This window comes from Muntiacus reevesi, chromosome 7 (assembly GCF_963930625.1).
Source record: "Muntiacus reevesi chromosome 7, mMunRee1.1, whole genome shotgun sequence".
NCBI classification, from domain to species: Eukaryota; Metazoa; Chordata; class Mammalia; order Artiodactyla; family Cervidae; genus Muntiacus; species Muntiacus reevesi.
The window spans coordinates 13,584,259-13,600,941 of record NC_089255.1 but is presented as its reverse complement, the minus strand read 5'-3'; the positions used below and the strand labels follow the sequence as shown (position 1 = coordinate 13,600,941).

General features: G+C 41.4%; 1 long non-coding RNA gene across 1 annotated transcript in view; it reads right to left on the bottom strand.

Annotated features, from left to right (window-relative positions):
* LOC136171921 (uncharacterized) overlaps nt 1–16,683 on the bottom strand; it is a 68,395-nt gene that overhangs the window by 20,516 nt on the left and 31,196 nt on the right. The window contains exons 2-3 of the long non-coding RNA XR_010663940.1: nt 2,879–2,973; nt 2,080–2,331 (exon numbers count right to left, since the gene is read on the bottom strand). This is a non-coding gene — a long non-coding RNA (uncharacterized lncRNA). The remainder of the gene's footprint in view (nt 1–2,079; nt 2,332–2,878; nt 2,974–16,683) is intronic.

Here is a 16,683-nt window from a genome sequence, read left to right as displayed (position 1 = left end):
CTCTCCATTTTACAGATGAGAAAATTGAGGCTTGGGGAGATGAATGACTCCCTAGTAAGTTTCAGGCTCTGAAGCCCTGACTTGTGCTGTCATGTCAGCCTGCGGGTATGGCTCACAGTATTTCCATGTGCGTTACACACTTAGAATCAACCCATCTGCCAGTGTTGATAGGTGTGCACATATGTGTCACACGCACATGTGTGGCCAGTGTTCACCTGCAGAGGGAGACTTTGGAGGGAAGCACCCCCACTGGGTTTGGCTGGTTCACACCCCAAGGAGTGCTGGTGAAACTTCACTTACCCGCCACTCTTTGGTGACCATTTTTCTTAATGAAAAATTCAGCAAACACGAATGATTGTCAAGCTCCGGGGAGGTCTGCATGCTCAGCGGCTTTAGCAGATGAAGCCCCAGGAAGACAAGCAGGCCCACGGCACTCACTGATCCCACCCTCATCAGGGGCTCCCGGAAGCCACCATTCAGGGGAAAATATGAGACTTCGAAAGACACAGGAGACCTCAGCAGCTGCCTTCCCTCGACCTTTCCCACCCACTAGGCAGGCTCCCCGACCCTTGTCTCCAGCCCCCCTCCTCCATGCTACCCCCAGAACTACCTTCAGAAAATGCATTTCATCCCCATGATGGCCCTCTCCACAAACATCAATAGCTCCTTATCACCCTGAACATAAAACTCATCTGCAAACCCAGCTTTCCTCCACCACCGGGCCTCAACCAGCTTTTCCAGAAAACCCTTCCAGGTAGGTGCCATGGCCAGCACCAGGTTGAGGGGAGAGATGTCCAGAGCACAAAATTCATGGAGGCCCTCACTCTTGGGGTCCAGCCCATCCCTCTCCCTGGCTATCCTCGGCCACTCCAGCATAGGAGCAAACACACCCATGGGCTGCTCAGGCTGAACTAAAGGTACGACAGAAAACTCAAGTCAGGTCCAACAAAGCCTTGCAGTGCCAGGTCAGTGCAGGGCTTCCCTGGGCATCCTGTCACCCAGCTTCAGAGAAGCCCCATGGTGAAAGCAGGTACCTCCCTGCCCTGAGTCTCAGGCGCTAAAGCCACAGGACCAGTGAGCAACAAGCAGCAAGTTTTAAGATTCCCTGGGTTGATGACCCACCATGGGGAAGCCGCTGAAGGCCTGTCACCTTGTTAACACTCGCGATGATCCAGGGAAGGTGGTGCTGCCCTCCATCCTCTTTTATCACGGATCATGGATTTGCCAATGCACCTGCTCAATGAAATGTACTTTATAGTGTGGAGAAAAGGGACCACTCTTGCACTGTTAGTGGGAATGTAAATAGATACAGTTACTATGGAAGATGGTATGGAGATTCCTTAAAAAGCTAGATTCCTTAAAAACCACCATATGACCCAGCAACCCCACTCCTAGGCATATACCCTGAAGAAACCAACATTGAAAAGACACATGTATCCCATTATTCATTGCAGCACTATTTACAATAGCTGGAACATGGAAGCAACCTAGATGTCCATCAACAGATGAATGGATAAAGAAGTTATGGTACATGTACACAATGGAATATTACGTAGCCATAAAAAGGAACACATTTGAGTCAGTTCTTATGAGGTAGGTGAACCTATGCCTATTATACAGAGTGAAGTAAGAAAGAGAAAGAGAAATATCATATACTGGTGCACATATATGGTACTGAAGAATTTATTTGCAGGGCAGCAGTGGAGAAGCAGACATAGAGAATAGACTTATGGACATGGGGAGAGGGAAGGACAGGGTGAGATGTGTGGAGAGAGTAACATGGAAACTTACAGTACCATATGTAAAATAGACAGGCAATGCGAATTTGCTGTATGTCTCCAGAAACTCAAACAGAGGCTCTGTATCAACCTAGAGGAGGGGATGGGGAGGGAGATGAGAGGGAGGTTCAAAAGGGAGGCAATACATGTACACCTGTGGCTGATTCATGTTGAGGTTTGGCAAAAAACAACAAAACTCTGTAAGCAATTATCCCTCAATTAAAAAATAAAAATAAATAAATTTTTTAAAAATAAAAGAGGGAAAAAAAAGAAATGTACTTTAACCCCGATCAATGCTTACCATGCCTTCAGGGTTGCTGATGGACATTCACAAAGTGGCCCCACATGCAAATCCCCAGCTGAAGTCCAGCAAGCTGACTGATGCTCCACTTCCTGTTTCAGCTCACACTGTTAACATGTCCTTTCCGTGATCCATCTAGTGCAGGGCTCGTCACAATTTTGTGCTTTTTGTGAGTGATTTTGCTCTTTCAAATGGCCCCAAACATCGTGCTGAAGTGCCTTCTAACTGCAAGTGTTCCTAACTGCAAGAAAGCTGTGATGAGTGTTACAGAGAAAACAGGTGTGTTAGAGCAGGTGTGTCCATTTTGAATCAACAATACACATTAAGTAATGTATCCAAGCAGAAATACACATAAAACAAGATTAAGTTTGATCAACTGAAAAAAATGTGATCAAAGGCTCACAAAAACCTAATCCTGTGTTTTCCGTAGGAATAATGACTCAGTTCTGCTAATTCGGGCTTCTCAGGTGACTCAGTGGTAAAGAATCCATCTCCCAAAGCAAGAGATGCAGGTTTAATCCCTGGGTCAGGAGGATCCCCTGGAGAAGGGAATGGCAACCTGCTCCAGTATTTTTGCCTGGAAAACCTCATGGACAGAGGAGCCCGGCAGTCTACAGTCCATAGGGTTGCAAAGAGTCAGATACAACTAAGCGATTGAGCACACACACACGCACACATTTGCCGATTCAGTGTTCCAAGCTACTTTACAGAACATGACTACCACGAATAACAAGAATCAGCTGTGTTTTCATTCTTTGCTGGCAAAGAAACTAGGGCTTAGACAAGTTAAGTCACTCACCTGGGCTTGCACAGCCAGTGAGTTGCAGGTCACTCTGAGAGGAGTCAGAAACAAGCTCTCTGCTCTTTTATGAGGTGGAGGTAAACGCTGGTGACCTGGGACATAAGTGAGGGAGCAGACGCAGATTTGGCATTAACTGGCATTATCTAAAGTTCCTTTTCATTTATCTTTCAATCTTTATGATTGAATAGAAGTGAAAGCCTGGGCTTGGCATGCATCAGTCCTCAACACCTCTCAAATTCTCCCAATAAACCACCATTTTTAATAAAGAGAGAGCAGCCATCAGGTTCAGAGACCCCAGCAGGTAGAAGGGTCTAGCTGGAAGTGGGTAACAATCATTTTCATACTTGCTTTCAGATAGAATTCTTGCCATAAATACTGGGTCATTATAATAGTTTCAACATTCCACAAAGTGATAGAAAGTTTCTTTTCAGATAGATATCATTAAGTAGGATAAATATTTAAATATTTAAGTAGTGTAAATATTCTTTAAAAATGTTAACAATTGTAAGGAAAACTCCAGAGGTGGCATGCAGTGGTATGTGGATGAGTCAAAAATCAGGAAGGCGATCTGTGAATGATTGATGTTTTGGGGGGGCTGGCAACATTCTGTTTCCCGATCTGGATGCTGACCATAAAAGGTTTATTAAAACATTTAATGGTTTATACCACAGTGGCTTAAACCACCAACGAATTACTTATTCTACAGTTCTAGAGGTCAGAAGTCCACGATGAGTTGGTAGGGCTCTGTCCTTTGAAGAATGCTAGAAGAGAATCTGCTTCATTGCCCTTCCCACTTTCCAGAAGCTGCCTGCCCTCTTTGGCTTGCAGCCTCTTCCTCCATCTCCAAAGCCAACCAAAAAACCTCTCTCCTGTCTCCTTCTTTCCTCTAAAAGGACCCGGTGGTTATGTTAGGTCCATTTGGATAATGCAGGACCACCTTCCCATCTCAAGATCCCCAATCACATATCCAGAGTCCCTTTCTGCCAGGTAAGTAAGGAACTCACAGGTTCTGCAATTGGGATGCAGACATCATTGGGGGCCATTATTCTTCCTACCACACGTGGAAGCACGTTTAGGCAGGAGGGGTGTGCACGTGTGGGTGTGTACGAGCCTGTGGAGCTGGGCCCTTGGTAACTAAGGCTCCTCCTCCACGCATACAGCATTCCGCCACACTCAAGTATGCAGCTGCCATCTGCCACTGTCCCCTCAGAGTCTCCCTCTACAGCCTAACTGCAGCCAGCAAGCTCACCTTTCCCTCCCAGCTGAGACCAGGGCAGAGTGGAGGGTGGGGGAGCCCCGTGCTGGGGAGCTGGGCAGTGGATGGCCCGGGGGGGAAGGTGGCCCAGCCCACCCTCAGCAGTCACTCTGTTCAATTGCTCCTTGACAGGTTCCTGCAGCAAATCCACGGCAGGTTCATTGTCTGAATTCACAGGGAATCATTTGGTCACAGTTCTGGATACCACCAGTCTCCCCCATCCTAGTTTAGCTGGGTTTGCGGTTTTACAAAGTGCTGATCCACCTGCCCTCCTGATCACATCATGTATTTTCAAAACTGGGATGCCCTGGGACTTCCCTGATGGTCCAGTGGTTAAGAAATGTGGAAAAGAAGTTGTTGACACCCTTCATGGCCTCTTTTCTCTATAGATTACAATATTCTTAATAAGAATATAGTTGGCTTTTTTTTCTGCAGAGGTACCTGATAAGCTTAGAGAAGATTCTGCTAGATGGAGGATATTTTCAATTCTAATTTATTTAGGTGGGAATGATTAACTATTTCAGCCCAAATATTTTCACAGACAGTGTATTTCCATTTAGAACACACTTAACAAATGTTATGCAAAGATAAAACTCTCATTTAAGTTGACTTTATAATTCTTTTTAATATTTTGCCAGTCGTATATGCTGCAAAACCATAAAATTCTGTCTTCACTTAAATCCAAGTACAAAATATAAATTTTCTCAATTTAAGGCAGGAAATCCATCAAAACAGTCTTCCCACAAATGAAGGCATTCTAAAGAAAAATTTGAGAATCTCTAAATTAAATCTTGGCCACCACTTATGTTCTAGTTACTTAATTTGTTTAGCAACTCCCTTGCTTTTGAGAGATATGTGAAAATGTTTTCCAGTGTGAAATAACTGAAATTTGATGAAAGCTTTGCTTACAGTACCTTAAATTTGATAAAAGTTAACATTTTGGCAGGCTTGAAGAACACTCTGACCAAAGGTTTTCAATTGCTTTTGAACAAAATTTAGAGGATTCATTTACAAAATGTTCAATTCCATTGTAAACACTTAAAATGATTTACAAAGTAATTCTTCAAAGGCTCAACCAGTTGAAAAATTTGACTGATGACAGGCAGCAAATGAGTAAACATACTGCTATGCAAGGCTCTGCCAAGTAATGCTGGAACCTGAGGGAGCAAGAAAAATGATAATACTGATCCTATCTTTAAAATTTGGACTTTTTTTTATCATGGTTTTGCATAAATTTTTATTTAAAATACATGTAGAAAAATGCTATTCGCCTTGATTATTGAGTTTTTTGCTACCCCTTAAGCTTTGCGCTGTGCCTCAGTCATGTCCAACTCTTTGCAACCCTACAGACCGTAACCCACCAGGCGCCTCTGTCCATGGGATTCTCCAGGCAAGAATACTGGAGTGGGTTGCATGCCCTCCTCCAGGAGATCTTCCTGACCCAGGGATTGAAGCCGCCTCTCTTACGTCTCTTACGCATTGGCAGGCAGGTTCTTTACCGCTAGAATCACCTGGGAAGCCCCCCTTAAACTTTGTACCTCCCCTTTCCTAGTCCTGGCCCTGGGTTCATATTGAAATATGTCTTATATTAAACACCTATGCCAAAAAAATATTGTAGTGTAATTACTCTTTATGTATGCATGTGTACATACAAATGACTACAGTTTCCATTTCAATTGATATTCCATCACAGCTTGTTTTATCCCAATTTTCAATTATATTTGCACCACACCGATTCCAAATTCATTTCTGCTCCATGAATTTCCTAATTGGATATGAATATTGTTTTTACCATGCTGCTGTCTTCTACTAAAATTTATATTCATCCTTGCAAGCACAAAGAATTCTATCTTTGATGCTGAACTTTTTAAATGAATGTGCAAGAATATTTACAACAATGTCAGATGTTTCACGCTCCTCAGAACGAACACTCAAAAGCTCGACTTTGATTCCATTATTGAAATCTACTGAATTTCCATAGGAAGTGCTTGAGGACCTTGATTTAAAACAACCGAGGGCTGGTATGTTTGTTGCAAGCAGCAGAGGCCCTCCAGCTCTGAAGGAGAGGGTTGGTGGTGGGGATGACCGTTCCAGGAGCCTGGAGGGAAGTTCATGAAGGTCTGAGTTGGAGTGCCCTGGTCCAAACTGCTGAGAGCCCACAGGAGTCCAGGACAAGAGCTGGCCCCCAGTGCCCCAGTGTCTATGTCTGTGTTCTGCTCCCACCTGCAAATTCTTTCCATACAGTTGAACCAGGGAATCTGAACGGCTAGACCCTCCTGTGAACTGGCTGCTCCTGGGTTAGGTGCCAAGTGTGAGTTCAATCAGCTGAGACCAAAGGGCAAAGGGTGGCACGAGGTGACCCAGGACCACAGGATATTTTCCTTAGGAGGGGCTGTGATGATGGACTTTGTGGGCATGGACTGGTGGCCCTGGCCAAGCCAGCACTTACTGCTGCCAGGCCTCAGTGACTCCTGCTCCAGACAGCTCTTTCTTCTCTCTCCCGATTGCCCATCTGACATTCATGCCCTCGGCTCTGTTACTGGAAGCTGCTCTCCATGTCCATTCAGCCAGATATCTTGGAAAGGAAAAAACGTCCTTCCTAGGGATCCCTCTTACCTACTCTGAGACAGACAACATTCCCAAAAGTACCCAGAGGAAGCTGCCAGCCCCTGCCTATGTGGTCTTGGAACCCCCTCAGGATCGTAACAGTGAAGATTAATGAAGTCCTTGTGGAGCATTCCCCAGCCTCCCTTGCACCCTTGCCATGGATACCCGTGTGACACAGTCAATGTCATGTGAGGGCAGATGTTGCACAAGACTTCCAGGAAAGTCCCTTAAAAGGGGGCAGTCTCAACACAGATTCTGCAAGTATTTTGTAAGATTTATACCTAATTATTTCATTTCGGGGGCACTGTTAAGTACAGTTTTTTATATGTCAGTTTCCAATTGTTCACTGCTGGTATGTAAAAATATGATTGATCTTTTGTGGGCTGGTCTTGTATCCTGCAGCATTGCTAAAATCTCTTATAAGCACTAGATTTTTTTGTAGATTCCTTGGGATTTTCTGTATAGAAATGCCATCTGCCAATATAATAGTTTTATTTCTTCCTTTCCAACCTGTATGCCTTCTATTTGCTTGTTTCGACTTAATGTACTGACTAGGTGTTTCAGGACAAGGTTGAATAGGAATGACGAAAACGAATATTCTTGTCTTGCTCCTACTGCTAGTGGGTAAGCATTCAGTCTTTACCACTGGGTATGATACAGGTTGTTTTGTATACGTCTTTTATCAGTTTAAGGAAGTCCCCTGTTCCTAGTTTATGAGAGTTTTTGTGGATGTTATAAAAGTACTTCATGGATACCCATGAATGGATGTTGAATTTAATTAAATGTTTTTTCTGAATGATAGGCTCATGTGGTTTTTCACCTTTGGACTGTTAATATAGTAGATTACATTGATTGATCTTCAATGCCTTGCATTCCTGAGATAAAACCCACTTATTTTTTACATATTGCTGGATTCAGTTAGGAAACATTTTTGTCGAGGATTTTTGTATCTATGTTTATGAGGGATATTGATCTGTAGTTTTCTTTTTCCTGTATTATCTTTGTCTGGTTTTGGCATCAAAATTAAGTTAGTCTCAAAAAATGAGTTGGGGGCTTCCCTGGTGGCTGCCTGCCAATGCAGGAAACACGGGTTCAGTCCTTGGTCTGGGAAGATCCCACGTGCCACGGGCAACTAAGTTCACACCGCACAACTACTGAGCCTGTGCTCTGGAGCCCTGGAGCCGCAACTCCTGAAGCCTGCCTGCTCTGGGACCTGTCTCTGCAACGAGAGCAGCCACTGCAGTGAGTAGCCTGTACACTGCAACTAGAGAGCAGCCCTTGCTCTTCGCAACTAGAGAAAAGTTTGTGTAGCAATGGAGATCTAGCACAGCCAAAAATTAGTTAATTAATAATAATAATAAATAGCATAGCATATTGGTTGTTTAAAAAATGAGTTGGGAAGTATCCCCCTTTCATATGTTTTCTGGAAGATAGCATATGTGAAAAGATCAGTTTAATGTCTTCTTGAAACACTTGGTAGAATTTGCCAGTGAAATCTGGTTCTGGAGTTTGTTTTTCAGATGGTTTTCAACTATAAAATCAGTTTCTTTAATAAATATAGGACAATAAATTCATGTTATACTCTTTCTTCTTGGATGAGTTTTTCATAGTGTGTGACTTTCAAGGATTTCATTTATCTAAGTTGTCTATTCTGTAGAATTGTTTTTATTATTATTTCCTTATTACTATTTTAATGCATGTGAGGTCTATTGTGATAATTCATCTTTCATTCCTGATAATGGTAATATATGTTTTCTCTTTCCTAGTCAGTCTACCTAAAGTTTTATCAATTTTATTCATTTTTTCAAACAGCAAATTTTTGTTACACTGATCTTTCTCGGCTGTTTTGTTTTCCATTTCACTAAATTCTGCTCTTCATTATTTCCTTCCTTCTGCTTGCTTTAAGTTTATATTTCTCTTATTTTAGTTTCTGAAGGTGAAATTTAGATATTTAGATTTTTGAGATTTTTAAAAATATAATCATTTAATACTATCGATTTTCCTCTAAGCAATGCTCAAACTGCATTTCACAATTTTTGGTATGTTTTATTTTTATTCAGTTCAGAATATTTTCTAATTTCCCATGAGACTTTCTTTTTGACCCAAGAGTTATTTAAAAGTGTGTTAAGTTCCAAGTTTTAGAGATTTTCCAGTTATTGTTCTGCTATAAATTTCTAGTTTAATTTCATTTTAATCAAATAACATACTTGGTATGATTTCAATATACATTTGTTAAGACTTGTTTTATGACCCAAGATACAGTCTTTCTTAGTGAAGATTCTTTGCACACTTGGAAAGACTTTATTTTCAGCTGGATTTTGATGGAATGTTCTATAAACCTCAATTAAATCCAGCTGATTTATGGCTCAGTTCTTCTATATCCTTGCCATTTTCTATTTATCTGCTCTATTAATTACAGAGGAAAGTTGAGGTCTCCAAATTTCCGTTTGGAGTTTCCATTTCTTTCAGTTTGATCAATTTTTCCTTCACGCATTTTGGAGTCCTGTTATTATACGCACACACGTTTAGGATTTCTGTGTCCTCCTGGTGAACCGGCCCCTTTATTGTCATGGTAACGTGTCTCTTTAGCCCTAGTAATTTTCTTTGCTTTGAAGTCCATTTTGATATTAACATAGCTGCTCCAGCTTTCTTTAGATTGGTGTTTCCATGGTATATCTCAATATTTTAAAGAGCTTTATTGAAACATAATTCACATATCATATAGTTACCCATTTAAAAATATTGTTCAGTGGTTTTTAGTTCACATATTTGAATCTTTTAACCTGTCTATATCATTATAATTATATACAGCATATTGTTGTGTCTTTTTAAATCCACTTTGATCATTTCACTTATTGGTATGTTTAGTCCATTTCGGTTTAATGTTGTCATTGATATGTTTGGACCTAGTTCTGTTGTTTCATTATCTTATTTTCTGTTTGCTCTGTTTTTGTGCTCCTCTGTCTCCACTTTCCTTCTTTCCTTGGTTAAACATTTTTTTCTGTATTTCATTTTAGTTTATTTCTTGTATTTTTACTGTATTCTTGGATAAAATTTTTGTGATTGCAGTATACACACTTAACTTTCTATTCTCTGCTTAGAAGAAATACTTTATTTACCACCTTAAATCGAATGTAGAAATCTCACCACCATAGAAGTCTCTTTACCCTCCTTCCTTTATAAGTCGTATGATAGATCTACATTGAAAACTTCCTCTACCAATGCCATAGTTTTAGCTTTCAACTGTCAATCATATTTCAGATAACTCAAGAGAAGGTGAATAGTCTATTTACCCAGACAGTTATCATTTCTGTCATTCGTCCTTCCCTCCTGACGTTCCAAGTTTCCCTGTGGTTTCACCTCCCTTGCACCTGAAGAACTTCCTTTAGTGTTTATTTTAGAACAGGTGTGATGGCAACAAAGACTCTTAATCTTTTTTCATCTCAGGATATTTTCATTTTATTTTCATTCCTAAAGGATATTTTCACTGGATAAGCTGGGTTAGTGGTTCATTTCTTTCAGCCCTTCAAAAATGATACAAATGAACTTACTTACAAAACTGAAATAGACTCACAGACATAGAAAACAAACTCACCAAAGGGGATAGCAAGGGTAGGGGGAAAGAGATAAATTAGGAATTTGGAATTAACACATACACAATGCAATATATAAAATAGGTAAACAGCAAGGACCTACTATATAGCACAAGGAACTGTACTTAATATCTTATAATAACCTATTATGGAAAAGAATATGAAAAATAATACACATGCATACAACTGAATCACTTTCCTATACACTTGAAACTACTACACTGTAAATTAACTATGCCTTAATTTTTAAAAACAGTTATTTTACTTCCTTTTTGTCCCTAAGGTTTCTGATGAGATATCAACAGTCAAATAAATGTTCTGCTTTAGATAATGTGCTTTTCTCTCTAATTTCAAGTTCTTTTTCTTTGTTTTTAAAGAACTTTGATTCTCACATATCTAGGAGGTGATTTCTTTGAGTTTATCCTGTTTGAGACTGTTGAGTTTCTTAAACCTAAAAATCTACAATACATTCAGCAACTATTTTTCAATTATTATTCCTGAACTGCACTCTTTCTCCACTCTTTCTAGGACTGAGATAACATGAATGTTTGAATTTTTGGTATTGTACCATGTTCTTGTGGTCCGTGTGTCTTGGAGAAGACTCTTGAGAGTCCCTTGGACTGCAAGAAGATCAAACCAGTCAATCCTAAAGGAAATCAGTCCTGAGTATTCATTAGAAGGACTGATGCTGAAGTTGAAGCTCCAATACCTTGGCCGCCTGATGAGCAGAACTGACTCATTGGGAAAGACCCTGGTGCTGGGAAAGATTGAAGGCAGGAGGATATGGGGACAACAGAGGATGAGATGGTTGGATGGCATCACCAACTCGATGGACATGAGTTTGAGCAAGCTCCGGGAGTTGGTGAGGGACAGGGAAGCCAGACATGCTGCAGTCCGTGGGATCGCAGAGAGTCGGACAAGACTGAGTGACTGAACTGAACTGAATAGGTTCCTGAGACTCTGTTCAATGTTTTCAATCTTTTTTCTCTTCATTGTTCAGATTGAACAATTTCTATTGATATATCTTCAAGATCACTAATTTTTCTGTCATCTCTATTCTGCTATTGAGCCCATCTAGTTAAGTTTATTTTTTAAATTTTATTGAAGTATAGTTGATTTATAACGTTGTGTTAATTTCTGCTGTATAGCAAAGTGACCTAGTTATACATCTATTTTTTTCATATTCTTTCCACTATGGTTTATCACAGGATATATTGAATATAGTTCCCAGTGCTGTAGAGCAAGACCTTGTTGCTTGTCTATTCTATATGTAGTAGTTTGAATCTGCTAACCCCCAAATCCCATTCTCACCCTCCCCTCTCCCCCTTCCCCTCGGCAAGTACAAGCCTGTGAGTCAGCTTCTGCTTTGTAGATATGTCCGTGTTGTATTTTAGATTTCATGCATAAGTGATATCACAATGGTATTTCTCTTTCTCTTTCTGACTTACTTTGCTTAGGATGATAATCTTGAGGTCCATCCATCCAGTTATTTAAAACTTTTGGTCACTGAATTTTTCAGTCCTGTAATTTCCACTTGGCTCCTCTTCGTATCTTCTATGTCTTTGTTGAGACTGTCTATCTTTTCCTTTAAGAGTGTCCACCCTCCCTTCTTTAATGTTTACTGTTTGTGGTTGTGCCAGGTTCTCACTGCTGCACGTGGGCTTTCCTATTTGTGGGGAGCAGGGGCTACTCGTGGTTGCAGAACAGACGCTCTAGGTGCACGGACTTCAGTGGTTGCGGCACTGGGGCTCAGTAGTCGCTGCACACAGGCCCAGGTGCCCTACGGGCTTGTGGAATCTTTCCAGACCAGGGATCGAACCTGTGTCCCCCGCGCTGGCAGGCAGATTCGTATCCACTGTCCACCAGGGAAGTCCCCCTTACTTCTTAGAGTAGATACTTTAAAGTCTTTGAGTGATAATCTGAACGTCTGTGTTTTCTCAGGGTTCACATTTATTGATTGCCTTTTAACTGAGAACTGAAATTTTTCTCATTCTTTATATCCTAAGTCGTTTTAGATTGTATTCTGGACATTTTATATATCATGTTGTGTGGCTCTGGGTTTTGTTTATCAAGGAGAATGTTGATACACACATACATATATATATATGTATGTATATATTATATAAAATATTTATAATATATATAAAATATAAATCTATATTGTAATATTATATACATAAAATTGACCTAGACTAGATGCAGGCCATACATTTCAACTCACTTTCTGGGCTCTGGTTCAGAACCAACATCAGTTGAGTTTTCAAAGCCTTTTGCAGTGTCGCTCAAGTGGGTCCTACATGTGCAACATCAGTGACCAGTCTGGGACCTGGGTTGCAGTCTGCCCCATAGTTCAGTTCTTAAAACCTTTCACATTCTGTTTAGGGTCATATCCACACATCCACAGTTTGGAGGTGATCCCAGAAGTTCACACACAAAGTTACAGGATCACTTTCTTGGGCTCTCTTCTCTCCATAATCACCCAACACTTTCTAAATCCGTGGGGACTTCCTTCCTCATCCTCCAGCCAGAAATCTGGGACTTCAGGTTCCCAGCTCTGCTATGTACTCACTATGACAGCATCTGTGTCTGGGGCGAAGCAATGGGGAGACAGAGAGTAGGGGTGGAAGCAAAAAAGTTTGCTCGAGGGCTTCCCTGATAGCTCAGTTGGTAAAGAATCCACCTGCAATGCAGGAGACCCCAATTCAATTCCTGGTTCAGGAAGATCCCCTGGAGAAGGGACGGGCTACCCACTCCAGTATTCTTGGGCTTCCCTGGTGGCTCAGCTGGTAAAGAATCTGCCTGCAATGCAGGAGACCTGGGTTCGATCCCTGGGTTGGGGAGATCCTCTGGAGAAGGGAAAGGCTACCCACTCCAGTATTCTGACCTAGAGAATTCCATGGGGTTGCAAAGAGTCGGAAACAACTGAGTGACTTTCACTTTCACTCACTTCACTTGTGTTCACAGGTCTTCTGGCAGAGGGAAGGTTTTCCTTCTCTCAGAATTTTAGGTACCCTCTTGACTGACGGTGTCATCACCATTGCCACCACCACCACTGCAAGACTGCCTGGAGGCTAGGATGGGAGACCTTGGGAAAAAATGAAAAAGAACAAACAGCAAAACTCTCCCTCTTATGCTTAGGAGGCCCTTTCCTACTCCTCAGACCAGAAAGAGAGCTCTACCTTGAAGCTCTTTCTGTCTGCACCTGCTAGACCCCTTCAGGCTGCAGTCTGCCTGAGTCCAGGCCAGGCAACACCGGAGGGAAGAAAAATGAGATACTCACCCAGTTCCCTTGTACTTCACATTCTTGTTTCCCTCTCTAATCTATTGGACACCAGTTACCTTGGGACTTCCCTGGTGGTCCAGTGGCTAAGACCCTGCACTCCCAATGCTTGGGGCCCGGGGTTTGATCCCTGGTCAGGAAACTGGATCCCACATGCTACAACTAAGTCCTGGTATGAACAATAAATATTTGGGGCTTTCCTGGTGGCTCAGATGGTAAAGAATCCACCTAAAATGCGGGAGACCTGAGTTTGATCTCTGGGTTGGGAAGATGCCCTGGAGAAGGAAATGGCAACCCACTTCAGTATTCTTGCCTGGAGAATCCCCAAGGACAGAGGAGCCTGGCAGGCTACAGTCCATAGGGTCGCAGAGTCAGACATGACTGAGCGACTTTTACTTTTTTCACTTACCTTTTAAGTCCTCAAATAGTTGGTCCATACATTCTATCCAGGGTTTATAACTGCATTCCATAAGAGACAGGTAGAGTATATTTACTCCATCTTTCCCAGAACTAATCTGCCATTCATTAGGTTTCTTTTAAAAATGTATTTTATCCAGTTATAGTTGATTTACAATGTTGTGTTAACCATTGGGTTTTAATTTCAATTATATTTGTCACTTCTAGAGGTTCTATTTGCCTGGAAAATCCCATGGACAGAGGAGCCTGGTAGGCTGCAGTCCATGGGGTCGCTAAGAGTCAGACACAACTAAGCGACTTCACTTTCACTTTTCACTTTCATGCATTGGAGAAGGAAATGGCAACCCACTCCAGTGTTCTTGCTTGGAGAATCCCAAGGACGGGGGAGCCTGGTGGGCTGCCGTCTACGGGGTCACACAGAGTAGGACATGACTGACGCGACTTAGCAGCAGCAGCAGCAGCAAAGGTTCTATTTGGTTCTTTTTCAGATTCATCTGATCACTTTTGATACTCCCATTCTTTTGTCATAGATTCAATCATCTCCAATTTCTTAAGCAAATTACACATAACTACTTCTTATTTTATAACAGATAATTCTAATATCTTCAGTAGTTGTTGGTCTGATTCAGCAGTGTTGTTTCTGCTGACTCTCATTTCATGTAGTTTCTATTTAATGATTTTTTTAGTATGACCTTCTGTTCCTTAGAAGTTTATCTGTGTGAATTCTTTGAAGCCTAGATTTAAAGTGTGTTTCTCTAGGGAGCATTTACAATTGCTTCGTCAGGCATCTGGGGAACACTTTAAAATGCATTTTTTAGTTAGTTTTTTGAAGGAGGGGAGCACAGGGGGTGATACGGGCAGTGCGAGGCTGGCATCATACACACTTGAAACTGCTCTTGTCCTGGAGATTCTCAGGGAAGACTCTTCTTTCTTTTGCTCCAACCCCAGTGAAGACAGAGGCAGACAAATCTCTGTAGATATCATTTTTCCTGGTTTTCTAGCCCTTTGGGGTCCTAGGTTTATGCAAGAGCTCACTTTCTTACTTTGGTTGGGTCCCAAGAATTATCTTCTCTTCCCTGAGTTTTGTAGCCTGTTAAAGCCAGACTTTGGGTCACCAGAGATAGGCAGATATCCTTTGGGGCAAATATTGCTCCAAAACCTCTGTGGATTCAAGATTTTCTAATGCTTCTGAACTTTGGCATTTCCCTTATTTTCTGTCATCTAAGCTATGTCTTTGAAAAGTATTTTTAAAGATTTATTCAGCATTTTAGTTGTTACATCCCAGGGAATTTCTCTATATATAGCTATTGGAAATGACATCTTTCACTTCTGATAGGGGAATTCACCCAGATCACAGCTATTGTAATAGTTAATGAACTCAGTTTTATTTCTCCCACCTAGTTTCATATTTACTACTGATTATATTTTTCTCCCTCTCCCTGGCTTGGTCAACTTTTTCTTTATTCCTTACGTCAAATTGCTTCACCACCATCATCATTTGCTTATTCAGAACTTCTGCTCTGCTTTTCAGTTTCACTGCAGGTTTTGCCTGTTTACTTCTCCCCTGTCCTTTTAAAAATGTTCTTTTGTGTATGGCTGCACTGGGTCTTCACTGCTAAGCACAGACTTTTCTCTAGTTGCTGCTAGTGGGGGCTACTCTCCACTTGCAGTGCGTGGGCTTCTCATTGCAGCGGCTCCTCTTGTCATGGAGCACAGGCTCTCGGGTGCATGGGCTTCAATAGTTACGGCACATGGGCTTAGTTGCCCTGTGACATGTGGAACTGTTCCAGAGCAGGGATCAAACCTGGTCCCTTGCATTGGCAAGTGGATTCTTAACCCCCAGCAAACTCCTAGAAGATCTTTAGAATACTTTTATTCTCTACTCTCCAAAATATCCTCTCCTTTCCAAGGAGTTGCTAATAGTTTAAATCAATGACGTCCAAGAGAATTTTCTGCAATATTGGAAATGTTCTATACCCAATGTCCAGGACAGCAGCCACGACCCATGTGTGGCCATGAAACACGTGAGAAGTGGCTAGTGCAACTGAAGAACTGCATATTTGGTTGTATTTAATTTTAATGAATTTAAATGTAAAAAGTCACCTATATGACTAGTAGCTACCCCACTGGACACTGCAGACTTTATTTCATTTCTGACTTAATAAGTTTTCCCTTATAGAATGGCTTTGTTTCAAGAATTCCTACTTTAAAAATTACCAATTATTAATCACATCATCATTCATTTAGATTTAGCTACATGTAATCATTTCTTCACGACCCAGGTCGTGACAAGTTGGACATGACTGCGCAACTTCACTTTCATTTTCATGCACTGGAGAAGGAAATGGCAACCCCCTCCAGTGTTCTTGCCTGGAGAATCCCAGGGACAGCGGAGCCCGGTGGGCTGCCGTCTATGGGGTCGCACAGAGTTGGACACGACTGAAGTGACTTAGCAGCAGCAGCAGTCATTTCTTCTTATATATCAAATATTCCCTATATATTTTTTCATCCTGTGTCTTGAAATCGCTCTTCTACCTCAGTTTCATTTGGTATGAGTATTTTGTTCAGTCTTTTTTTTTTTCCAGATTTTTTTTATGTGACCATTTTATTGAATTTGTTACAATATTGCTACTGGGTTTTTTGTTATTTT